Genomic DNA, 27,537 nt, shown 5'->3' on the forward strand with positions numbered 1-27,537 from the left:
CAAAGTGTAAGGTATTACACCTGGGAAACAGTAATCCCAAAATAACTTATTCACTTGGTGGAGTTCAACTAAACCCAGTACTGGAGGAAAAGGGACTTGGGTGTTACGATACGGTCAGACGTGAAATTCTCCGAGCATTGTAAACAGGTTGCAGGGAAGGCCCATGGTGTCCTATGGATGATCAATCGAACTTTTGCAAGTAGACATAGGGACGTGATAATCCCATTATATAAGGCTTACGTTAGACCACACTTGGAATACTGTGTTCAAGTATCGAGACCGCACCTAAAGAAAGACATCGAGCTTCTTGAAAGGGTGCAAAGACGAGTAACTCGCCTGGTGAGATCGGTAAAAGGGCGTCCTTATGAAGAAAGACTTCGAATATGTGGGTTGCAGAGTTTGGAAACTAGACACCTTAGAGGAGATTTGATTGATTGAGGTGTTTAGGGCTCTGAGAGGTTGTTGTTGTTGTTGTTTTTTTTTTTTGGAGCATTAGCAACTAAGGCCATATTGCTCGGGGATATGCGTTGGTCATTCCCTGACCTTCCCGCATCCTCCGTATTTGGTGGTGACAGGCTCGAACCCGGGTCTGATCAAGAAGCGTGTGCTACGCACTGCTGCTCCTTTCCACCTGGCTACGGAGGCACCCTGGCTCTGAGAGGCATCAGTAAAATGAATGAGGACAAAATTTTCAAGATTATAAATGATGCTAGAACTAGGGGACATAAATTCAAGTTACGGGGGGAAATGTTTAGATTGGACTGCAGGAAGTTTTATTTTAGCCAGTGAGTTATAAATTACTGGAATAAGTTGCCTTCATGGGTGGTAGAGGCTGACAGTTTGGGGAAATTCAAAGGACATCTGGATGGAACCTTCGGGTCAGGGAAGCGCATAGGATGATAGCTTTAATTTCCTTTTTTTTATTAATTATTATTATTTATTTTTTTTTTTGTTTTTATCATTGTTTTGTTGGGATTTTTTTTTTTTTTTTTTTTTTTTTTTTTGGCTGGTGCATAAGCCATGGGCTTTCTTGCACCATGCGGCCATTACTAATACTAATATTAATACTGACGCTCGTGGGCAGTCGTGGTTGGCATGCCAGATCTTACCCCCTCTCCAAAAACCGAATTCAGTCGATCGAGGACGTAAGCTCGCTTACGTCCTCGGTCGGTTTTATTCGGAAAGCCGAGTGAGGACGAGCGTGCGTACTTTGCTAGCGTCCGTCCTTGTTCGGCTTTTATTCGGTTTTTGGAGAGGGGTAAGTTCTGGCATGAGTCGTGGCTTTGTCTTGAGAGAGGTAAACAAGGGTAGCGCGCGGTGTCGTGACTCATTTTGACGCACGCGAGTCGTATTCCAAACAAAGGTCGTATACCAAACAAAATGTTTCGAGTCCAAACAGGACGTATACCAAGTTGGACGTATTCCAAAGCGGACGTATACCGAGGTACCACTGTAATCTTATTGATTATTCCAATTAAACAATAATCTACTTTGACTAACCAATTAAACAATCAACACTAATCAACTTCAATTTATATAATCAATACTAATCAACCACCATTAAGCAATCATCAATAATCAACTACAATTTATCACTTAATACTTATTAACCACAATTAAGCAATCCTCAATATTCAATTACAATTTATCACTCAATACTTGTTAACACCAATTAAGCAAGCAATCATCAATAATCAACTACAATTTTTCACTTAATACTTATTAACCACAATTAAGCAATCCTCAATAATCAATTACAATTTATTAATCAATAATAATCAACTACCATTAATCAATTAATAATAATTCACTTCACTTAAACCTTCAATATTAATCAACCTCAATTAAACAATCTTCAATAATTAACCACAATTAATCAACCAATAATCATTAACCTCAATTACTCAATCATCTACCTGTTTAATGGATTATAATCACAATAAAATACACCTTCAATAAATCAAATTAATTTTCTGGCTCGCCAACTGATTTTGATGCATAGTTCAGTAACTATTTTCTTTGGTTCTCCTTGCCTGGGAGAATTATCACTCTCCAACACTGTAAGGCCAAATTTTCCAGGCTGCATAAGCCACTGTTGGGTGAACTATCTTTGCTATCCGATTTCGGGAAGCTATCACCAACTGTGAGAAAAATTCTGGCTGGAACTCGCTAATTGTGGGGGTGGGGATAGAATGATTTTTTTTTTACACAAGATATTTACACACACTTTATAATTCATAATATCGAAATTTTACAACAATCAACTATTACTATACATGTTATGATGTCTACACTCATCTTTGTTCTTCTAACCATAATTGTAACTTCCTCATCTGCTATACAGAATGCTAATAACTAACCAATACAATCATTTGAGGTTAACACAATCATCTGAGCCTTTTCAGGCTTAACAACTTTCCTTGTTTCTCAGATACTTCTAATCACAGATGAGTAACACACACACACTTTCTTTCTCTCTTTCTCCCAAGTTATTGACTCTACTTCCTATCACTTACAATATATTCTGTTCCTCTGTTTTCAGTTCTTTACAAAATGTCCTGTCCATTAATTTTTCTTTCGTTTATTTATTTCTAACACGGTTTCCGTTAATAATTATTCTACATAAACTTACTAGCTTTCCTTTTCTACTACCTGGATGAGTTTCTTTTCCTTTTGTTTCTTCCTATTTCCTCTCTGGCTTGGTCACCGCAGACTTGCTAGGTGTGGCCTGAGCTGGACTTCAGACGTTCCAACCGCACACAGGATCTTTTTCCAGGACTATTGTGTTTAGCCCTCCAAGGGTAACTCGGACGACCTTCCTTACTCAGATCATTCCGCCTTTGCTATTTTCTTTTCCCACTATACTATCATCTTTCCGGAACTTTCTATATGCGTTTCCCACACTCCCAGAATTTCTTTCAGCCACTCTCAAGCGACTCCCCGGGATTCTCCTCCGGATCCTTCCCTCTCAAGTTACGGGACTCTGACTCTTCGGCACGGCTCTCTTCGGGCTCTCTGCATCACCTTTTTGTTTCCAACTCTCCCTTATTTTTCGTCCAATCAATTGCTATCTTCCATCTTCATCTCTAATTTCATTCGTTCTCTACTTATTCCATTGTTTTTAACCAGATTCTGGTAGGTCAAACTCCCTTCTTTGTGATGAGAGCATCCGGGCACTACATCATCAAGAACTATCTTTTGGGATGCTCGCTACCACTTACCTCTTCCGTCACGCTTCCTTCCAAGACACCGCCTGTGAAATTATTGAGTGCCTCCCGTGTCGGCCTGTTTGGACTTTGTTTACCGCTCGAACACGGTGAGCTCGCTGATCTGGGTCTTCCCTTTGGATTGAGTCCGAAACCATTTTTGGGGGTGTGGACGTTCTTTTGTCCCCCTGTTACTGTAAGTTTGCCACACCTCTTTCTTGTACACACGGAGTGCATCAAACTGGCCTTCCCATTGTGTTTACCGTTCGGTCAGCGCCCCTCCTGCTGTTATGCTAATCCTTTTGAATGTACAAGCGTAAGCAAATCTGCTGAGTGTTTGTCTGATAAAAACATTAGGTATTTTTCAAAATTAGTAAATTATCAATTCATAAAATATATGTAAGAATAGGTCTTACAGTTGCTTCTATCTACAAGAAAAGGAGCAGCTGGTTAATGACCAAAATAGAAATCTTATTAAAGAATTCCTAACAGTGTGGCGCATGTGAAGTTAGATGTTTAATGGTTTCCGGTTAGAAATATTGTTAAAAAAAGAGGCACGCATGCGCGGTTAGTGAACAGGAACTATTAATGCTTTGGATTACATGGCTAATATTAAACAGGAGTTATAAATAATTTTAATGGGGAAATATATAATAACGGGCTTAGTCGGTTTATATTTTTTACTACATTCATTTACTATTGCTTGCAAAAGGAGATGAAAAATGCTTGGAATTAAACTCCAGCATCTTTTTGGTTGTTTTATTAGACTGATGAAGATCCGTGTGAGCTAACAGGAATTTATTTAATAGAACGAAAATGTTTACATATTTGTAATCCAAATTGTCTAATTCGTGCACCCAAATTGTATAATTCACAAATATTTATTTTTTAATCCAATATTTTTTGGCCAAAGACCCTTAAAACAGAATGTCAAATACTAAAAAATAAATTACCAATATATTCGACTATTATTGAATTTATATAGTTAATTTCTATACAAAAATTACATTTTTTAAATTTAATATGAGCTAATCCTAAAATAATTAAAAGTTTTAAGAATTATTTTTTAAGAATGTAAATTTATTAAAACACCTATCCTTTTCTAATAGGATGTTGTTTATAAGGAGTAGAATGATACCTAGAAAGAAATGATTTATTTAACTTCTACGAACTTCCTATGGAAATCTTCTATCGTTTCCATATATCACTCTTCTTTGTATCACTCTTCTTTGAGGTTTCCATTATCTGCTTGTACGCAATTATTTAAACAATTTATTTAGAATTCAGCAAAGCTTTTGACTCAGTCTCACATGAGCGGTTGCTTTATAAGCTGCAACAGGTTGGAATCACTGGGAAAATCCTTAGATGAATAGAAGGATGGCTTCAGGGCAGGAGCAGAAGGTTGTGATAAATGGCTATTCCTTAGATTGGGTTGATGTATGAAGTGGGGTTCCCCAAGGATCAGTATTAGGACCACTGTTGTTTTTAATTTTCATTAACGACATCGATGAAGGGATAGAGGGCGTTATGTCTAAATTTGCAGATGATGTCAAAATTGGTAGAGAAGTTAATGATCACTGTCAAGCAGAGCTTCTTCAGTGAGACCTAGATAGACTTCAAGAACGGTCAGAAAAATGGCAGCTGTGCTTTAATCCAACAAAGTGTAAGGTATTACACCTGGGAAACAGTAATCCCAAAATAACTTATTCACTTGGTGGAGTTCAACTAAACCCAGTACTGGAGGAAAGGGACTTGGGTGTTACGATACGGTCAGACATGAAATTATCTGAGCATTGTAAACAGGTTGCAAGGAAGGCCCATGGTGTCCTATCGATGATCTATCGAACTTTTGCAAGTAGAGATAGGGACGTGATAATCCCATTATATAATTATATAAGGCTTATGTTAGACCACACTTGGAATACTGTGTTCAAGTATGGAGACCGCACCTAAAGAAAGACATCGAGCTTCTTTAAAGGGTGCAAAGACGGTAACTCGCCTAGTGAGATCGGCAAAAGGGCGTCCTTATGATGAAAGACTTCGAATACGTGGGTTGCAGAGTTTGGAAACTAGACACCTTAGAGGAGATTTGATTGAGGTGTTAAAGGCTCTGAGAGGTTGTTGTTGTTGTTGTTTTTTGGAGCATTAGCAACTAAGGCCATATTGCTCGGGGATATGTGTTGGTCATTCCCTAACCTTTCCGCATCCTCCGTATTTGGTGGTGACAGGCTCGAACCCCGGTCTAATCAAGAAGCGTGTGCTACGCACTGCTGCTCCTTCCCACCTGGCTACGGAGGCGCCCTGGCTCTGAGAGGCATCAGTAAAATGAATGAGGACGAAATTTTCAAGATTATAAATGATGGTAGAACTAGAGGACATAAATTCAAGTTACGGGGGGGAAATGTTTAGATTGGACTGCAGGAAGTTTTATTTTAGCCAGAGAGTTATAAATTACTGGAATAAGTTGCCTTCATGGGTGGTAGAGGCTGACAGTTTGGGGAAATTCAAAGGACATCTGGATGGAACCTTCGGGTCAGGGAAGCGCATAGGATGATAGCTTTAATTTCCTTTTTTTTATTAATTATTATTATTTATTTATTTTTTTGTTTTTATCATTGTTTTGTTGGGATTTTTTTTTTTTTTTTTTTGGCTGGTGCATAAGCCATGGGCCTTCTTGCACCATGCGGCCATTACTAATACTAATATTAATACTGACGCTCGTGGGCAGTCGTGGGTGACATGCCAGATCTTACCCCCTCTCCAAAAACCGAATTCAGTCGATCGAGGACGTAAGCTCGCATAGGTCCTCGGTCGGCTTTATTCGGTTTTTGGAGAAGGGTAAATCTGGCATCTGAGTCGTGGCTTTGTCTTGAGAGAGGTAAACAAGGGTAGCGCGCGGTGTCGTGACTCATTTTGACGCACGCGAGTCGTATTCCAAACAAAGGTCGTACACCAAACAAAATTTTTCGAGTCCAAACAGGACGTATACCAATTTGGACGTATTCCACAGCGGACGTATAACGAGGTTGTAATCTTATTGATTATTCCAATTAAACAATAATCTACTTTGACTAACCAATTAAACAATAAACACTAATCAACTTCAATTTATATAATCAATACTAATCAACCACCATTAAGCAATCATCAATAATCAACTACAATTTATCACTTAATACTTGTTAACACCAATTAAGCAAGCAATCATCAATAATCAACTACAATTTTTCACTTAATACTTATTAACCACAATTAAGCAATCATCAATAATCAATTACAATTTATTAATCAATAATAATCAACTGCCATTAATCAATTAATAATAATTCACTTCACTTAAACCTTCAATATTAATCAACCTCAATTAAACAATCTTCAATAATTAACCAATAATCATTAACCTCAATTACTCAATCATCTACCTGTTTAATGGATTATAATCACAATAAAATACACCTTCAATAAATCAAATTAATTTTCTGGCTCGCCAACTGATTTTGATGCATAGTTCAGTAACTATTTTCTTTGGTTCTCCTTGCCTGGGAGAATTATCACTCTCCAACACTCTAAGGAGTGTTGGAGAGTGATAATATGTAGAATGATAAACCGCAAAAAATGATTTATTCTGCGCATGCGCAATGAGAGTCTTGTGATTATTGGCCAATTTAAATACCTTCAGCAGTGGGGTGCTCCTTACCCCTGCCCCCTTATTCCATGTTATTTGGCATGATTACTCCTTTGTTTAATTCGTTATTATGTTTTTTATTTTTCTTATTTGGCTGTTTAATTTGTTTATGAGAATAATAAAAAATAAAGAGCACAAGGAAGATCCTTGGAGCACTCCTATCTGTTATAAAGTAGCTTATGAACAGGAACTATAAAGCAATCTTAACTTACCTAAAATACTTTCATCTTCTTTAAATTTATCTTATAAAATACCTCGTTCTTGTATATAAAACATTTTTTATATTATCTGTAGAAAAATATTAGACATTTTAAATATACACCAAATAAGTTAATAAAGATAATTTTAGGGTCTGATGATATGATTTCTTTAAGAAAGTAATATTTTCTGTGGATTAGTTCACTGAGGTGTGGTTCCCTCTACCAGTCACGTGTGATTATAACTTCCGATTCCAAAGATGGTACAACTTCCGGAAATGATACCATCAAAGGAAATGAGGATATTTTGGTGTCGTGTGAGAGCAGTAGACTTCATGGAGTTCTGTTCTTTCTGCATAGCTTTGAGGAATGCCTGTAGGTACTCGTTTAATTGGCTTCCTGTTTGAGTGTTGAATCCTCAATATTCCAGCGTAGAGATTTCATACAATGCGTTGTCAAATATACTGGTAGCAATGGCAGACACTAGAAAGATAATAACTACAGATAATGTCTAATTATCCTTCTATGTAATTAGAATTGTTATTCTAATCACGAACTCTCCTATCGAGGAGTCCCAATCTCTCTGCTTATTGTGGAAATGCGTTCATGCCCTCAGGTGTTTGTCAATAATCAATACAGGCACTAAGCTTCTTTTATACTCATTGGCCAAAAAATTAGAAACCTATATGTAGCTCCATCTTTTGCCCGAGTTATACGTTATGGTATGGTTTAGTTCGATTTCAACATTCTTCCATCAGGATATTTGTCAGCGGTATTGTGGTCAGTAAAGAACTGCGAAGCTGAACTGTCTTTCAAACATTCTCAGTTGTATTCAGATCTGTAGAATTGCAGCATCTGCCAGGATGGATGCTGTAAATCCGCGGAATGTTCCTCGATTCATTAAGATACAATTTTTGAACGCTAGATAGTTGAGTTGTCGTCTTGAAAGAATCCATCCAAATTTAGATAAAAATGAAGCACTGCTGCAGGGTGAAGTTTGTCCAATACAACAGAAAGATATTCGTTGCAGGTAACACGACATTCTGATGGTATGAGCGAATCCAGTTCGTGCCAACAGAACATACCTCATGGCATGATATAGCCTCCAATCATTGGAGGCTATATCATTAGTGATTTATCCTTAAAGCTGGATTTATTAATGATTGATTAATCCTTAAAGCTGGATTCATTAATGAAGTGACATTAATCTGTTTAATTTTCAAAATATAGAGGGGAGAATCGGATAAATTGTTAGAGTGTAAGGGCAGTTGAATGAATCTACTTTAATACCGTTTGAACTGGAATATTTCATTGCAATTAAGAGGGTGGTTAAAACTGTTATTATAACATAAAAGTTCTTTTAAAAATTCAAACCATTATTAAAATTTCTTACGTTATCTAATGTTTATAATAATTATATATATATATACCGATGAGCCAAAGTATTAAGACCACCTACCTATTATGATGTTGGTCGTCCACGTGCAGCCAAAACAGCTCGTACTCTGCGAGGCATGGACGCTACAAGATTTCTAAATGTCTTGTGGTATCTGGTACCAACACGTAACCAGCAGATCCTTTAACTCCTGTAAGGTCCGTGGTTGAGATGCCACAGATGGAGGTTGCTGTTCCAACACACACCACAGATGCTCGATGGGATTGATGTCTGGAGAATTCGCGAACCAGTCTCGAATAATCCGGGTGGTGTGGTATGGCGCATTATCCTACTGAAAGATGGCACTGCCAGAGAGGAAGACCGTTGCCATGAAAGGGTGTAGCTGGTCAGCAATGATGTTTAGGTAGGTGGTAGACGTCAGAGTGCCCGGCATATGGATGACTAGACCCAGGGTATCCCAGCAGAACATCGCCCAAAGCATGACACCACTTCACCGGCTGGTTTTCGTCCGATGGTGCATCCAGGTGCCATCACTTCCCCCAGGTAAACGACGCAGATAATGCCGCTTATCGGCGAGTTGCACCACAGTCGCCCTTCTGTTGCCACGTACCATCCGGAAGAGCCTTCGCTCACCTCGAGCATCGATGAGCTTTGGTCGTCCATCACCTCGCTGGCGGTTCGTGGGTTTCCCCTCCTCGGACCACTCTCGGTAGGTACTAACCACGGCTGACCATGAGCAGCCCACCAGCCGTGCCGTTTCGGATATGCTCTGACCCAGTCGGTTGGCCATTACAATTTGGCCTTTGTCAAACTCGCTTAAGTCCTCTGCCTTTCCCATCTTAAGAACCCTGATTAATGGAGCTCAGCACCAACTGTTTTTTTATGCAGTGTCCCGACCCGCGCACGCGCTATAGTTCACCTGCAGTTGCTTCGATTTGCATTACGACTCAGTGGTCATAATGTTTTGGTTCATCGGTGTATATAAAAAGAATAATTTTATTTTGATGGTATAAATCCTCCTCTTTGGGCATTTCATCTTGTTTGAATTTTATTTTATTATCGAGCAGCTGGCCCAAATGAAAGAAATCAAAGAGAAATATTGCAGTAATCGAAGGATAATTTGAAGATAAATAGCCGAAAGACATTTTCAATTTTGTCTCTTTAAAATCTAAAACTAATGCAGGAGCAGCTAAAGGAGAGACGAAAAGATGTACAGTAGTACTTCTATCTTGCCTTCCCCCACCTCACCCTACCCCACCTCATCCCCACATCGATAAACTCTTACAGAGGAAGTGTCGCATAAGGCGAAACTGCCTTACAGATGTTGCGTTCTTGTTTTGCACGTGCCCAGATCTTTGTGAATGAGATCTTGAAAGGAGCTCTACTGCAACTAAGTGACAGAGAACCTAATAGAGCATGTGTGCTTACAGAGGAGATAGTTTTGGCACGGTGCCAAGAAAAAATCTCTGTTTGATTTCCCAGTCATGGCAACAGAACTTGCAGCGAGTTAGGGCCGGCTATCGTGATGTTTCCTTTTTTACACTTCCGGGGGGTTCAAATAAGAAAAGAATAAATTAGTAAGCGGTGAATTTTAATGATAAGTCTATTTTATGATATTTTAAATCACAAAATAGACTTAAAAATAATTAAAAGCGTTGAAAATTTTAAAATTATAATTTGAGCTTTTTTTTTTTTTTTTCAGATATACACAATACGTCAAAAGTTAGCGTATGTTTTGTTTTAAGTTCTGTAGAAAGTATTATAATATAAAATAAGTTTTTATTGGCGAATAAATCCAAAAAAAAAAAGTGTTATGGGAATTTAGAGGGCAGTCCTCCTTTTTTTAAATGATTGGGGAGGGGGGTGGAGATTAGAGATTAATGAAAAAGTGCTCTGTGGAATCATTAAGCTGTAATTAAGAGGTAGCAGTTGAAATCACACTTGTTTACAAGCTGGGGCGTTATAGTCCCTTTAACCCCTAACCTGGGACCGGCCCTGGACCCTGTTCTAAGTCACTTCTGGATATTTTCTAATTAGTATTAAAATATTGTTGATTTTATCTCAAAAATCCTAATCGCAGACTTCTTTCTGTCTCTCTTTCATTAAAAAACATAACAAAGATAAAATCACCTCTACTCTATTTGTGAAAAACATTTGCCAATCATATGTTCTTTGGGATGAGGGGGGGAGGAAGATTATTATAGGTTATTTACTTCTATATAGCCGAGGTCATTTACCTAACAGGCATCTGTTGGTTTGTTCCTGCTTTGTTAATCCTGTAGTAGATGGGGAACTCTGATCAAGTGGCATATTGTCTGGCCAGCTTCCAGTAGAGTCACAGAGGGGGGGGATACAATAACTTTATTTCAACCTGAACTGCATACGTAATTTATTTTGTCATGTTAATGTGAAAAACAATGACAGAGAAGGAAGGAAACCGCTAAACCAGTGAAATAATATGCCTCTTTGCAGGTTTAGGGTTTCCAAAACTGAAAACAAGAAATTATCACAAAATCAAGCTTCTGACAACCAAATAACCCAACCTTTTTCAAAGTCCTTCATCTAACTGGTGGCACTGCATACTATTAAATGAGCATTCGCTCACCGCTTTATTTTCTCTTCAGATTCCTGCTTTAGGGCTGTAACAGATGCATTATTCTACGCGCCTATCAGCTCTTGACTTGCTAATCGTTTACGTCCATATATGTCACAGTTAAGCGTGCAAATTTTAAGGTGCTCGGTTTTAGTAATTTCAAAATGGTTGTTAAACTTCGTTGATGTACAGGGGTTAGATATTATTACCTAATAAAACATTCTCTGCTATTACATTTTGAGTATTGCGAATATTTGCAGTTTTCACAGCAGCCTCCATCCTTTTTTTTTTTTTTTTTATTTATAAACTTCATCTGTATTGATCTTTCTCCTAGAATCGATTTTGGAACTACATAACTTCAAAAGCAATCTCCAAAGCGCTACGTTTAATTCCAGGGACGTACACATTACTTCGATATCACGTACCTACCTTCAACTTTAGTGTTATTAAGATCTATTTTTTTTTTTTTCTTATCCTATATGCTAAGAACAGCACGTCGGCTGATTTTTTTCCTCCTTAAATATGTTTACTTTCTTGGTGGACCTTCTTTAAGGAGCTATTCTACAGTATGTATCATCATCGTATCCACTTCGATGCTCCAAGGCATCACTTTTGTTATCTTGGTAAACTCTTTCATCGTCTCTTTGGAAAACTCATTTCTTAAAACATCTAAGAGTGAATGTGAAGTCCAGAAAATGCATCTTTTCATTGCTCTTAAAGATGGTAAGATTTTTTTTTTGTCTATTTTAAATTTACATTAATCCCACCTGTATTCTTTTTCTTTTAGTTCCTTTTTTCCCCTGATACCGCTCTCCTCTCTGTAAAGGACCAATTATAAAAATATCCATTCAAAACTTAAATTGCATTAATAGCTAGAGATTCTTCGTCTTAGCTTTAAAAGTTTACCAGACCACCTTCATAGTACCTTACAAATTAAACACTCACTGGCCAAAAAATTAGAAATCCATATTCAATATGTAGTAAGGCCACCTTTTGTCCGGATTACAGCCCGTACACTTGGTGGTATGGATCCACTAGGTGTTTGATGAAGTCTGGATGTGACCATTCTTCCATCAGGATATTTCTCATCTAGTGTATTGTAGTCGGTAGAGAACTGCGAAGTCGAACGAACTGCACTTTCCAACATATCCAAGACATGCTCAACCTTAGATTCAGATCTGGAGAATTAGGGGGCAGGAGTAGACGTTGGAAATCTTGGGAATGTTCCTCGAACCACTCAGATAGTTACACCGTGGATAGTTGCGTTGTCTTGAAAGAATCCATCTCAATCTGGATAAAATATCCACCACTAGAATATACCCCATACCATCAGCTTGAATGGAGGATAAGAGACAGCCTGGATGCATAGCTTTGTGAGGTTCACGCCATACTTTCAGCCTACCATTGGTGCAAATAAGGATTTATTTGCACAAATATATCCACAATTATCCAATCCAACCAATCCAACAATAATATATCTAATTTATCCACAAATAGAAAATTGATGCATTGTAGGAAAACGTAGTTGGCTAACCCACACACCTAAAATCGTAATTAATTTTTATTTAATGATCAGTTCAGGATAGTCTGTTTACTCACAGAGATATCAAACCATTCTGGAATTACATGAAGCATAAGAATATAACCAGTAGAAAGTTTCAACTCCGTAACGCAGATGGAATTCTCTTATCGGACGATTTCAATATTGCTCAAGAGTTTGCCAAACATTTCTCCAGAATTCAAACAAATGATACATTGAGACCTGCCTCATTTCCTGACTTCACACCTGTTAAAGATGATATCCTCATTAACCTCTTTATCACTGATGAAGATTTAAACTCGGCATTAAAAACCATGAGAAATGACTATACTAAAGGTCCAGATGACATTCCAGGCTTATTTTGGAAAATGACTGTCACTACCTTAAAACCCCTCATACTGCGGACCTTCAACTTGTCTCTCAGGCTGGGGAAGTATCGTAAGCACTTTAAGCAGGTCAATATATTTCCTATTTTCAAAAAAGGTGATAAAAATGATGTAACTGATTACAGGCCCATATCCTTGCAAAACAGTCTGGCTAAACTCTTCGTTCCTTGAGCGTTATCATCAATCAAGTGAACTCGGACTGCTGTTTTATACCATAGTGGAGTACCACAAGGCTTCTCCTTAGGTCCTTTTCTCTTCCTTGTTTTCGTAAATGATCTTCCTTCTTTCATCTACACCTCCAATGTTCAAGTTGCTCTCTATGCAGATGATCTTAAGATCTGCTCAGCAGTGAAGGAGACAACGGATTCTCAACAGCTTCAATGTGCTCTCAATAAATTCTCTCTGTGGCTATCTCTGAATGGCTTGTCTACTAACCCCTCGAAGTGCAAAGTAATCTCTTTCTCATCCTGCAGATCTCCACAACTAATAAATATGGAGTACACTATTAACTCTGTGATCATCGAAAGGTGTGACAAAGTTAACGACTTGGGGATTCTCTTCTCCAGCAGTGCTAAATTTGATGCCCATGTGCTTAAAATCACCAGCAAAGCATTCAAAACACTGAGATTTATCAAACGGAACACCTACAAGTTCAAAAACTACAGATATGCTGTCATCCTTGATAAAACTATAGTTCTCCCAATCCTTGAATTCAGCTCACCCATCTGGAATCCTCCCACGAAAACTTTAATTAACAAAACTGAAACAGTCCAAAAAAATTTTAATCCTCTATTCTATCACTCAGTGTATTATGACTCGCTGTGTGATTACTTTCATCTGAGGCCTCTGTGCACTAGAAGAGTTATTGCTGACCACCCTTCTAGCCAAAGTAACCACTGGAACTTATGAAGCATCTGATATACTTAGTAAAATAAACTTGAGTGCTCCTTGTAGACAAGTTAGGAACCTTATTATGTTTATTGCCACTACGGACTTTATGAAGTTCAGTCCACTGAACAAAATCAGCAAATGACTCTCTCATTGACTTCTTTGACAACTCCCAGTCACTGATGAACTCCATCCACAAGTTTGCCTCTTCTCTTCAAATGAAAAATGACTAGCTCTCATCTAATTATTGTAGTTTATTATTATTATTATTTGTTTTATTATTTTTCTATTCTCTGACTGATTAATTATTACTTGTTTTACCGGTAACTTAACTTAACGCAATCCTCTTTTGTACGTATGATTTTAATGTTTGAATCTATATCAATGTTTATCTTCCTCTTGAATTTCATATTATTGTTATTATGTTTATTGTTCTGATCTCAGATACACTGTTAATGGTTACCTGTTGTGTATCTTGTTATTAATAAAAATAAATGAAATAAAATAATATACTTTTAATTAAATTCGCATTCAGCTCAATATAACTAAGACCGCTTGGTAAAGAAGTTTGAATCAGAATAGACACTTTCAATATCAATGCGCAATCAAGCTTTGAAGTCAATTTGGTTATTTTTGAAGTTGGAACGATTGCGTTCTTTTAAAGTATTCTTTTTTTGTAAAGATAATTTAATCGAAATATAAAATATAATTTCAAATATAGTTAACTTTATTTTTAATTAAACTAAACCAATATTCTTTTTTTTTTTTTGCAATTATAACAGCAATAAATAAACAAAGTAAATCCCATATTCTATGGTTTTAAATATATTTAAATCAATCAACGTTCAACTATCACCCACGATTAAATTTCTTTTTCTGGGATGTAGTGTAGTAGAGTTGTCAGTGCAGTTTTGGATGAAGCATTCTGTGGCTGTGGCTATAATACAATAGAGAGAATTTTTTTGGGCGGCTCAAGACGGTCGAATGACCTTCAGCGCCCTCTACAATTTCTCACCACTATAGCTTTAATTTGAACCGGTCCGTATGGATAGTACTGTACAGTGGTTGTCCTCACCGTACTGGCTGGAAAAGGCCTGGATTCGAACCGGAACCAGATATTTTATGGGCGTTTTTCATGTGACATAACAAGCAAAGTGTTTTTTTTTTTTTTTTAACTTGATACTTTTAAAAAAAGTCAATTTCTTTTATGTACTATTTTAGCTATTTATTTGTGCTATATATTATTCATTTATTTTGCTATTTATTATTTATTTATTTTGCTATTTATTATTTATTTATTTATTGGCTATTTATTTATTGTTTCAGCTGAAATCATATAAACAGCCCACATTAACCTTTAAAAAGCTAAATTTCTTTTATTTGCTATTTATTTAATTATGACCTATTTATTTATTAGATATTTATTTATGCTATTTATTTATTTGCGCTATTTATTATTCGTTTATTTTGCTCTTTATTATTTATTAATTTTGCTATTTATTATTTATTTATTTGTGGTATTTATTAGCTATTTATTTATTTATTTATTGTTGTTTTGCCTGAAATCATGAACAGCCCACATTAACCTTTAAAAAGCTAAATTTCTTTTATTTGCTATTTATTTAATTATTAGCTATTTATTTATTAGATATTGATTTGTGCTTTTTATTAGATATTTAGTTGTGCTATTTATTATTTGTTTATTTTGTAATTTATTATTTATTTATTTGAGCTATTTATTAGCCATATATTTATTTATTGTTGTTTTGCCTGAAATCATAAACAGCCCATATTAACCTTTAAAAAGCTCAATTTCTTTAATATGATATTTATTTAATTATTATCTATCTATTTATCTATTAGCTATTTATTATTCATTTATTTTGCTATTCATTATTCATTTGTTTTGCTATTTATCATTTATTTATTGTTTCAGCTGAAATCATAAACAGCCTACATTAACCTTTAAAAAGCTAAATTTCTTTTATTTGCTATTTATTTAATTATTAGCTATTTATTTATTACATATTTATTTATGCTATTTATTTATTAGATATTTATTTGCGCTATTTATTGTTCGTTTATTTTGCTATTTATTAATTTTACTATTTATTAATTTTACTATTTATTTATTTCTGCTATTTATTTATTTATTGGCTATTTATTGTTGTTTTGCCTGAAATCATGAACAGTCCACATTAACCTTTAAAAAGCTCAATTTCTTTAATTTGCTATTTATTTAATTATTAGCTATTTGTACTGTTTATCTATTAGCTATTTATTATTCATTTATTTTGCTATTTATTATTTGTGCTATTTATTTATTAGCTATTTATTATTTATTTATTTTGCTATTTCTTATTTATTTGTGCTATTTATTAGCTCCTTATTTATTTATTGGCTATTTATTTGTTGTTTTAGCTGAAATCATGAACAGCCCAATTAACCATTAAAAAGCTTAATTTCTTTTATTTGCTATTTATTTAATTATTAGCTATTTATTATTCGTTTATTTTGATATTTATTATTTATTGATATCTGCTTATCTGCTATTTATTTGTTGTTTTAGCTGAAATCATGAATAGCTCACATTAACTCAAAAATAATAACGAAATAGAGCGAATAACAGATTTAAGCAACGCACCTTTTAAGTCTTTTTCTCGCCTTAATGGTAATTATAACGGGGCATCCCAGGGATTGTCCGACCCTTATTGCAACGATAAATCAAAACACAAAATTGTAAAGACACAATTCTGACATAATTTAGAAAAACTCAGATCCACTTTTTAATTCTTTTATAATGTAAAGTGATTATTAAAATTAAGTGGTGTTTAAGAATCAAATCGTATTAAAAAATATAAAATAAATTTTTAAATATTTAAAAAGTACATTAATTTTTTAATATGTTTAATTATTTATAAGGAATTTTATTTAAATATTAATAAATTCATAACCTGCCATTATATTTGCTACGTATAGCAATTCATTAACATTGGTTATATTGTAAATCTTATTTTATGAAATTAATAAAATAATCCATCTATTATTCTTAAATTACGTCAATATATTTTTTATATATAATGAACTTTTAATCATCTTTGCAAATAATGAAATTATTATTGTCTAAAATCTATTAAAATCGCTTATTCAATTGCGTAATTAATTGTGAATATATTTAATTAAATGTTATAGAAATAACGACTCTAGTCAAGTTTCATTAATCAGCCGCTTGAGTATTGTGGCGCTGCAGTAGTCTCGTTGAAACGTATAAATATACGATTTTTATATATTTTATAGTTTTATTTGAATAAAATATCTCTAATATGTACAAATATATCATTTTAATGAATTTTAAAATTAATTCTGCATTCCATAAATAATACGGAAGCAATTAATATAATAATTAGTAAAAGACGTAAATAATTAGTAAAAAATGGTGTCAAAAATCTTAGATGGACTATTTCGTTTCAAATAAATTAATTACACAGAAAATGGCACAGAAAATGCAAATAAAAGAACGCTTAAATGGATAAGTAAGTCAAAATCAATAATGTTATTGATTTTAATAACATTATTTAACTCTTAATAACGTTTGAGTTAACCCAACTGAGCATTTGGCAGACGAACAAAATACACTACTCAGCACAAAATTAGAAATCTGTTGGTGACTTCAATTGCTTTTGCAGCTGACACATCGTCTGCTGTGAAACCTTATTGCTTTCCAACGCGAGCAAGTTGATCACATGTCAGTTGATTGGTGTTCCACGCCACCGAAATCTAACCCCAAAGAGAACAAATCATCCACCGGAGTCATAAAGTGCTGTTAGCAACGATAGGGGGCGCTATACAGTTACAGATTTATAATCGAAATTAAGTAGGTAAGTTAAAGCGGTGTAATAATAGGTAAGTTAAATGATACGTCATAAGAATGATGGTAATTTAACTGACAGGATTATTTGTAATTCACCATTTACAGTAGAAATTATTAATTTCTGCTCACATTCTCGAGAATTAATGTTATCATTCTCTTGACGTAAGGGTCGTGAGTTGGGGTTTACAAAATGCAGGCGTAAAAATTTACGTCACCATCGACAACTACCTTGATTTCCTGGTTAATGATTTCCACATTCTGTTCTGTTGTTGGTGGATGGTCGCTGTACTGAAAAGATTCATTTTCACTGCATCGTGTAGCTTGACATGTTTCTTTCTTTCTTTCTTTTTTGCTCCGGTGATTCTCAGTTTTGCGGAAATACCGATGCACCAGATGCTTTCACGACTCAATGGCGTTGTCTGCGTTGACATTTTTTTTTTTTTTTAAATCTGAGGACGAAACAATCCAATGATTTCAATATTCTACATATTAGATAGAACTGAAGGGCCGGCTAAGTCATAAAAAGGTATGGTAAATACGTATCTAAATGTTGTTTATTATTATTCTCACTCTTTTTTTTTTTTTTTTTGGAAAATTTCACATTTGTTGTTTGCGTTTATTTATCTTAAATTACATCTGTCTTTCCGGAGGGTTTTCCCTTAAGAATTTTCCTGTAAGGGTAATCCAAAAGGTTACTAATACATTGCCATCTCACAATACATCTGTAAACAACATAGCCTTCGAATTTCTTGGTAATGATTGTTTATCCAAGTTCGAAATATTTACATTTTTCCGTTTTGTTTTTTCCCCACGTGTAGCCAAAGTTGTTTATTTCAACAATACAATTGTGTTCACCAGGAAATATAACCGATATTATGGAAATGTCGTAAAATTATTTTGTTATCGGTTATTAATAATAGCAGACGACTTGTATTTTATTTTATATTTTTAAGTAAAAGTGCGTGTTTTTTCCTAAATTTTCCCTGAACATAGAACACGCAACGTTATAAGAATAAAAAAATATTGGACATTATTGCATTCGATTTTCTAAGGTTTATAGAGAAAATCTTCGATAAAACGAAAGCTGAAAGTAAGCGTATTGTTAGACTTTTCTATCGGGTTTCAGTCTTTCAAACTTCCACTGATCCACAGTCTTAGGTCTCATCTTTCTTCGGCCCTTACCTTTAATCTGGATTGCGACATTTGACTGGGATTTCACAGAAGGGTATTCCAATATAAAATTGTTGTCTCTAACTAAAGTACAATATACACTTCCCTGCCAAAAATTGTAGACACAATTCTTATAATTCAAATATCTAGATAAAAAAAGAAAAAGTGTGCTCAAGGCATGTATAAATGTTAAGATTAAACTCCTTTTGGTGTTCAACCGGACTTTTGACCACCAAATGATTTGTGATCCGCAGTATCTCTCAGAATGTTTGGCAATCGTAATACAATATAAGTATATGAATCTATATACTTATATCATATTATTCCATTAAAAAGGCGGATTCATATACCTATCTTGGACAAGTCACTGTAATAATGATAAATGGCTGGAAGTCAAGAGAAGAATAAATCTTGGATGGATAGCATTCAGGAAATATAGTCACATACTGAAGAGCAATATCTCTGTTTGTATGAAACGTAAAATAATGAACCAATGTATACTCCCCACAATGACTTATGGAAGTGAAACTTGGGCACTCACCAAAAGAATGGAAGAGAAGCTGAGAACTGCACAGCGAAGAATGGAACGAAATATATTGGGAATCAGACTGTTGGATAAGAAGAGAAACACATGGATTAGGCAGCAAACTCAAGTAAAGGACATTCTTATCAAAACTAAAGAACTAAAATGGTCCTGGGCAGGACACATAGCTCGAAGACATGATGACAGATGGACTAAGAAAATAACAGAATGGTACCCAAGAGGAGCTAGAAGAAAACCTAGAAAACAAGGGCAGAGATGGATAGATGAAATTCATGAGTTTGTGGGTAGTAAATGGATGGCCATTGCACAAAACAGAGGAAACTATAAAGTTGGTGGAGAGACCTCCATCCTGTAGTCGATTGAAATGGCTGATGATGATGATGAATACAATATAAAGAATAAATCAGACCATCTATGAGTTTTTATGAAAATTCTCGTGTTGTCTATGCTCGCCCTTTAATCACCAGTGATCATGTTTTCTTGAGTTCACCTATCTTTCTCCTATTACACCATTAATGCAGATATAAAAACCCTAGAAGCTAAAATAAATTTCTCGGACGGCGAAAGTACACTACACCGATGATCCAAAACATTATGACCACCTACCTAATATGATGTTGGTCCTCCAGGTGCAGCCAAAGATTTCTACAAGATTTCTAAATGTGTCTTGTGGTATCTGGTACCAGCACGTAAGACGCCGCAGATCGGAGTTGCTGTTCCAACACAAACCACAGATGCTCGATGGGATTGATGGAGGCCAGGGCCATACCTGTAGGTCTTCCTCGTGTTCTGCGAACCAGTCTCGAACAATCCGGGCGATGTGGCATGGCACATTATCCTGCTGAAAGACGGCACCGCCAGAGGGGAAGACCGTTGCCATGAAAGGGTGTACCTGATCAGCAATGATGTTTAGGTAGGTGGTAGACGTCACATGTATGACTGGACCCAGGGTATCCCAGTAGAACATCGCCCAAAGCATGACACCGCCTCCACCGGCTTGTTTTCATCCCAAGGTGCATCCAGGCGCCATCACTTCCCCAGGTAAACGACACACACGTACCCGGCCGTCCACATGGTGCAACAGGAAACGTGATTCATTGGACCAGATGACATTCTTCCAATCACTCAAGGTTCAGTTTCGATTGTCGCGTGCCCATTGTCGCCGGTGAACCGTGGTTAGCATTAGCACTCGGAGCGGCCTGCGGCTACGCAGTCCCATTTTCAACAGGGTTCGATGTACTGTGTGTTGTGACACATTACTCCCGCCACCAGCAATCCAATTACCAGCGAGTTGCGCCACAGTCGCCTTTTCTGTTGCCACGTACCATCCGGAAGAGCCTTCGAGCATCAATGAGTCGTGGTCGTCCAACACCTCGCCAGCGGTTTGAGTTCCCCTCCTTGGACCACTTTTGGTAGGTACTGACCACGGCTGATCGTGATCATCCCACCAGCCGTGCTGTTTCGGATATGCTCTGACCCAGTCGTTCACCTGCATTTGCTTCGATTTGCAAAACCACTCACTGGTCATAATGTTTTTGCTCATCGGTGTATATTGTCTCCATTTATCTTTCATCATTTTCTCTCTCTGTCTTTCTCTGTTTTCGGAGCGTGGGTGTGGTTGTTGTTTCAGCTACCAAGACAATTCAAATTGTTAAGTGTCGCATCTTCTTGCTTAAATTGCTTGTTTTCCAATCCATCCCTGGAGACCCTTACGCCCTCTGACTCCAACTCATTTCCTGTTATAACGATCTCTTGCCATCAATTAAATTCTAATCCGAATGAAGTATTTACAAACAGGTCGCAAACAGCCTCGCTACAAAGACGTATCTGTGTTAATAACCCCACGGTTCATTTTCTGTTTGAATGAGGACAACTTAACAGTCAATAACGTTGTTTGATTTCTTCCTCTCCTGTTTCTTGGCAGTGCTCTTCATTATAATCCAGTTCCCGTGTTTGATGATACAAACACTATCTTAGATGATAAACAACTTTTATAAAAATGTGAGGGAGGCGTTCGTTTGAAAATCTAATTATTATGCCCGACTTCTACTACAAAGAAACCCATTTACCAGAGAAGGAAATATCCAGTATTTCAAAGGGCGCCACTGATTTTCTTGTTTTCCTTATGTTTTTTTTTTATTAGCTTAAAAGCCTTTTGTTTTCTACTTGGGAAATAAGATTAAAATTACTTTTTAGATCAATTTGAACAAAGGAAATCTTTGAAAAATGGTGTTAAATGTTTTTTAATTCGGAAATGAAGTCACTAGGATGAGAAAGTTCTCAGGGCGTACGTTTCAAAATATTGATGTCACCCTGGAAACAGATTAGTTGTTGTTTTAGATCGGTGGAAGGAGCTGTTTATCGGCCCCATTAAGAAATATCGATTTTGGAGAACCCGTTGCCCTCACTATAAGTTAGATGGAAGTCGAGTTACATTTTAAGAAGTGTTTCAAAGATATGTTTTGAACTAGTTGTTGTAATAAGAGAGAATTTGAAAAGCCTCGAAGAAGGGGCCCGTTTGGAGTCCGAGTCCTCTACGTGGAAAAGTGCCTGGCCCAGTGAGGCGTTTTCACCAGGATCTGTGGCAGGGCAGTTCTCGATGCTTCTGACTAAGGGATGGTACGATGGTCTGTTCCTTTCAACTGGTTTCTGCGCCCATAATTTTCTTCTAGCTTCCCACCCTCAACCAATTCATGCTCCTGGAAAAGCATAGGATTCAACTGAAGTGGTATGTTTAAAAAATAATGATCTTATGCGGATTGATTAAAGGTGTTACAATGTGGACAGGGTCGGGCTGAAATAGGCATGGTGGTAATGGTATTTTGAGGACCAGTGGTTTCCCACATGGAAAACTCTGGTCTGTTGTTGTTGTGGTTACTTGGCCATAAGGCCCTAGTGAGACCCTGAGTTGCCCACTTCTGGGGAGTGAGTCAGGAGCTGAGATAGGCACGTACTCACTTTCTAACCTGCTTCTGAGAAGCCATATTTCTCCACCTATGAGATGTGAATCCTTTTATGCAAAATAAATGGATAAAAATATATTATTTTCTTTTTTCTAAATTTCTGCATTCTTCCTAAATAAGTTGCCAAAATATCTCTTATTTCCAAAACCTTTTACTTCATTGAACATTCATTTATATAAATATGTGGTACCGCGTATTCATCGATGAATATAAAAACGTTGAAGCCTGCCAGTGGTTAACATCTTGCTGTCGTGTTCGCACCTCATAACCCAGTTGCCCACAGCTTCGGGAAATGGGAGGGTGGGGATGAAGATTAGATCATTGAAGCATAAAGTACAAAGATGATCGAGGCCTTCGATTGCGTACTTTGATTAGTTTCGGGTGAATGATTATGGCTACTTCTTTTCTTGGCTTCCAAATGCGCTTTGATTTTTCATTTACTTATTCAGGATCCAGAGGGATTTCTTCCATCATCCTATATGGGTCTATCTAGGTCATTGTGGTCGCAGGTTTTCTAGACCGTTGCTTTGATTTTTACTTCCGGTATTTTTCGACTTCTTGTTTTTCTTGGTAAATCTCATCTAGATATATTTTTACCAGTTGACAGTGTCCAATCCCTGTTATTATCCCGGTGGATATGAAAAGCTTTAAGTGGCCAGCATAAGATGGATTCCTTTTCGCATACACACGCAAGTGGAAACACAAGAAGTGACGTTACTAAAATCGCTGGCCGTTAGATTTTGAATTGTCTATAATGGAGATCCTTGGGTACGTACTTATAACTGGAAGGGAGTATTGTTTTCACAGAAGCTGTCGTTAGTAAATAAATTAACCGGAAAATTTAACTTTAAATTGAGTAATGGAAGAATCATAAAAAGATGAGTGAAAAGTACTGTTGGAATAAAGAATAGTACTCTCTAGCTACGATCTAGAGTCCGATCTAAGGTACTTTATAGTGGATTATGAAGAAATATTATCTTCCAATCCTTTAAATTCACATTAAGAATTTTAGACACTGTACACTGTATCCTTTGCAATCCTTCTGTTCCACAATCAGTGTGGGAAGTATTTGAAATAGTTCTCGAAAATGCTTTAAAGATATCACTCCAATTTAGAGATTTTTAATGCATTTGACCTTCAAATACTACTTTATTCTGGCTGCTTTTCCACCCAATTTCCTTGAGTCATATCGATTGTTCCACGTACTTTCTTACTCAAAAGATGAGCTTGGGCATCACTGAATCATTCTATTCAACAACTCTATGAGCTGACATGTGCGGTACACTGATTAGATTTAATAGTCTAACTTTATTGTGTGCACGGTGTCATTAATGGTCAATTATGCAAGCTTAATATTTTGATTTGTTCCGTGAATCAGGCAATTAAGCGAATTTGACAATTTTGTGTCCATTGTTTGTGTGTGAAGGAGTTTAATACTAATAATAACCTATCCACCATCACTTCCGAATACGAACAGGCCCTCTGATGTATCTGAATTAACTTGTGTACGACGTCATTAAAATATTTCTTACGTCACTTCATAATCCATAACTTTTTTTGCTTCCGTTGTTACGCGGTAATAATTTTTATGCTTCAATTTTAATGTAATCATAAATTTTTTGCTTCTGTTATTAAAAGAATAATAATTTTTGCTTCAGTTTCTACGTAACAATCATTTGTCTTTGCTTTAATTGTTACGTAGCAATAATCAATCTATGCTTCAATTGTTGCGCAACAATAATTCGTCTTTGCTTTAATTGTTACGTAACAATAATCCGTCTATGATTCAATTGTTGCGCAACAATAATTCGTCTTTGCTTCAATTGTTACGTAATAAAATATTCCGTTACAATTTTTAGGCAATAATGAACTTCCTTCAATTGTTACGTAATAATATATTTTCTTTACTTCAATTGTTACGTAATAATATATTTTCTTTTCTTCAGTTTTTACATAATGTATTCTTCAATTGTTACGTCATGAATTTTTATTTATATTATTAAGTAATAACAATTTTTTGTGTTTCTATTATTAAGTAATAATATTTTTCTTTCGATTGTTGAAAGTTTATGCTAACAGTTATGAACGGAATGAAGGTAGATAATACTTAAAAAATTCTTTCTCGTACCCAAGATTTAAAATCCAACTGCTTTGCAAAGATTGCACTGATCTGATGAACAGTGTCGATGGTAAATGTACCATATTATAAATAAATCAGTGCCAAACTTAATCCTCCTCCCTAATTGTTACAAAAGTGGTGGCGCTACACCATACAGGTGTAAACTTTAGAAAATCTACAACATATCTATGGAGTAGGATGGAATGCATGCAGAAATTTGATTGGGAAATTGCGAGGATTAGCCCCTATTTTACTCCCACACACTTATCACCACCCTGTGTTCATTCCTGGCAAGTGAACGACCCTTGAATGAACAGAGGTCGCTTAGTCAGTAATATTTTTCGTAATTTCATCAGCGAAAAATGCAATTTATGTCAAAGACTGGACTGCTACACTTGTTGGGAGAAAAATATAAACATTCGTCTTTCCGATAGCAGTAAATGGGTCGTTGATAGACCATCCTACACGTGTCCAAAATAAGAAAAAATCCTTCAAAGGGGGTCTACAAAACGCTGAACTTAATGTTTACACTAACATTTGGAACCAAGTTCACAGACCAACTTTTTTGGTAACCCGATACCATCATACCCAGTCACCCAATCGTTAAAATAATGCACAGACACACATCGATACAGAGTTTTTCTATTTATACAGATCTCGTCTGCTTCTACAGTCCTCAATTGTTCGATTCCCCTCTTCTGACGTCACATCTCGTACTCATCCACCGGTAACTTCCGTCACTGGTTTAACAGGTGTCCTTGCTGTCGGTAAATACCCAAACAAAGTACGATCGGCGAAGGTCAGAAAAGGAGATAACAGCAGGTTGCAATACCCCCCATCCCATTCATTTTTCCTCTGTTTTTACCAGCGTTCACAGGTAGTGGCATCGAGCGGAAACAGCCATATTCACGCTTATCTTAGCAACAGTTCTAACAAAGTAGTACAGTAACTGCTTCCATATCAACGAAGTTCAAATGTTAGTACTTTCTTACAATGGCCACCACTATCTGACCAGTAAGTTTTTTTTTTTTATTGTAATTAACTATTAAAAGTATCGTTATTGATGATAGAATAAGGAATAATAAAAAATATTGTGAAATTAAAATTTTTTGTGGACCAAACGACGCGTTTGTAGACAAGTTTTATTTGTTTGGTTACTATAGTAACGGCTATAAGTGTATTTCTTAATATTTCAATGTCAATAGCTATCATTGTTGTTTTATCGTGACCAGACGACTGAAATAGTCGTTTGGTTGCGCTGTTGATGATTTCTTTCTCGTTTGGTTGCGATGTTGATTATATCTTTCTCGTTTGGTTGCGCTGTTGATGATTTCTTTCTCGTTTGGTTGCGATGTTGATGATTTCTTTCTCGTTTGGTTGCGCTGTTGATGATTTCTTTCTCGTCTGGTTACTGTAGAAACAAATTATTTTTCCGAATGAAATTAAGCTTACGTTGATTGTTGTTTTGAATGTAGAAACTTGATGAAACTTGTTTTGTGAATGTTCTGTGAGTGTTTTTGATTGTAATACACTTCCTTTTGTTGTACTGCGCAATAGTGCAATTTGTGTGCAATAGTGCAATTTGTGTGCAATAGTGCACACAAATTTCATTCTACAACTAGCTGTTTTACACAGCTAATCGTGGATATTGAAGAGCGAACGTGACATGCAATTGGTAAAGATGCAATGCAGGATCATTTAGACAAGGTTGCAGTAATAGTTCAGACACAGCATGGGTTTGTTAAGGGAAAGTCTCGTTTGACCAATCTGACTGGATACTATGATGTGGTCACAAAGGAACTGGAGGCAAAAAATAATTTTGATATCTTGTACTTGGATTTCAGGAAAGCTTCTGATACTGTTGCACATGGAAGGCTACTGCACAAGTTGGAGCAGAATGGTATTAAAGGTAAGTCGCTGCAATGGATAAAAGGATGGGTGAGTGGGAGAAGACAGAGAGTGGTAATCAATGGACACTGCTCTTCGGGGACTGATGTTATTAGTGAAGTACCCCAGGGTTCGGTGCTGGGCCCATTGTTATTTTCTATATTTATCAATGTGATTGATGAAGATATATCAAGCTTAATGTCCATGTTTCCAGATGATATAAAGGTTGATAGGGTTGTTAATGACGGTATGCTGCTGCAACAGGATCTAGAAAAGTTGGGCAGACGGTCTGAGAAGTGGCAAAGCTTAACATTGATAAATACAAAGTACTGCATATGGGTAGAAGTAACCCCAGAGAAACGTACCAACTGTGTGGTACTACACTTAAGGTGGTAGAAAATGAAAAAGACCTGGGAGTAATTGTGCAGTCAGATATGAAGTTTTCTGAGCAATGCAGACATGCTGCCAGGAAAGTTCATGGGGTTTTGTCAATGATATACAGGAATTTTGCTAGCAGGGAAAAAGAGGTGATTATCCCTCTGTATAAGGCAATGGTCAGGCCACGCCTTGAGTACTGCGTACAGGTCTGGAGGCCTCATTTTAGGAAGGATGTAGATTTACTTGAGCGTGTACAGAGAAGGGCAATAAGATTGGTGAGGGGAATGAAGGGATCCTCTTATCAAGAGAGGCTTAAATTCTGCAAATTGCAGTGGCTGGAGACTAGGCACCTGCGCGGTGATCTGATTGAGGTGTATAAGGCCTTGAATGGGTTGAGCACGCTGAATTCTGATGGGATCCTTCCACTTGTTCAGATTACAAACCTAAAGGGACATAAATTCAAATTAAGAAAAGACAGATGTAGAATAGATGTGCGGAAATTTGCCTTTAGCCAGCGGGTGGTTGATCACTGGAACAAACTACCATCTGTCGTTGTGGAAGTTGACAGGTTAAATAAATTCAAGGAGGAACTGAACAAACATTTGGAGTGGCTGGTTGGGTGAAATGGGAAGGGTTGTTTTTTTTTTTTTTTTTAGGCTGATGCTGCATGAACTTGCTTTCGTGCATCATATGCCTTTGCTAATGCTAACTGTT

The 27,537-nt window shown here is 36.3% G+C and overlaps 1 protein-coding gene across 3 annotated transcripts in view; it reads left to right on the plus strand.

Moving 5' to 3' along the window:
- The window catches only part of LOC150086611 (uncharacterized), a 180,182-nt gene that overhangs the window by 92,598 nt on the left and 60,047 nt on the right, over positions 1-27,537 (plus strand). The window contains exon 1 of one of the 3 annotated variants that reach the window (XM_090372620.1): positions 25,413-25,572. The exons of the other annotated variants lie outside the window; for them this stretch is intronic. The gene's annotated coding sequence lies outside the window, so the exon portion shown is untranslated. Of the gene's footprint in view, positions 1-25,412; positions 25,573-27,537 lie in introns of those variants that run through there. 3 annotated transcript variants of the gene reach the window in all.

This window comes from Mastigoproctus giganteus, chromosome 4 (genome assembly GCF_048544385.1).
Source record: "Mastigoproctus giganteus isolate SK-2022 chromosome 4, ASM4854438v1, whole genome shotgun sequence".
In the NCBI taxonomy this organism is placed as follows: domain Eukaryota; kingdom Metazoa; phylum Arthropoda; class Arachnida; order Uropygi; family Thelyphonidae; genus Mastigoproctus; species Mastigoproctus giganteus.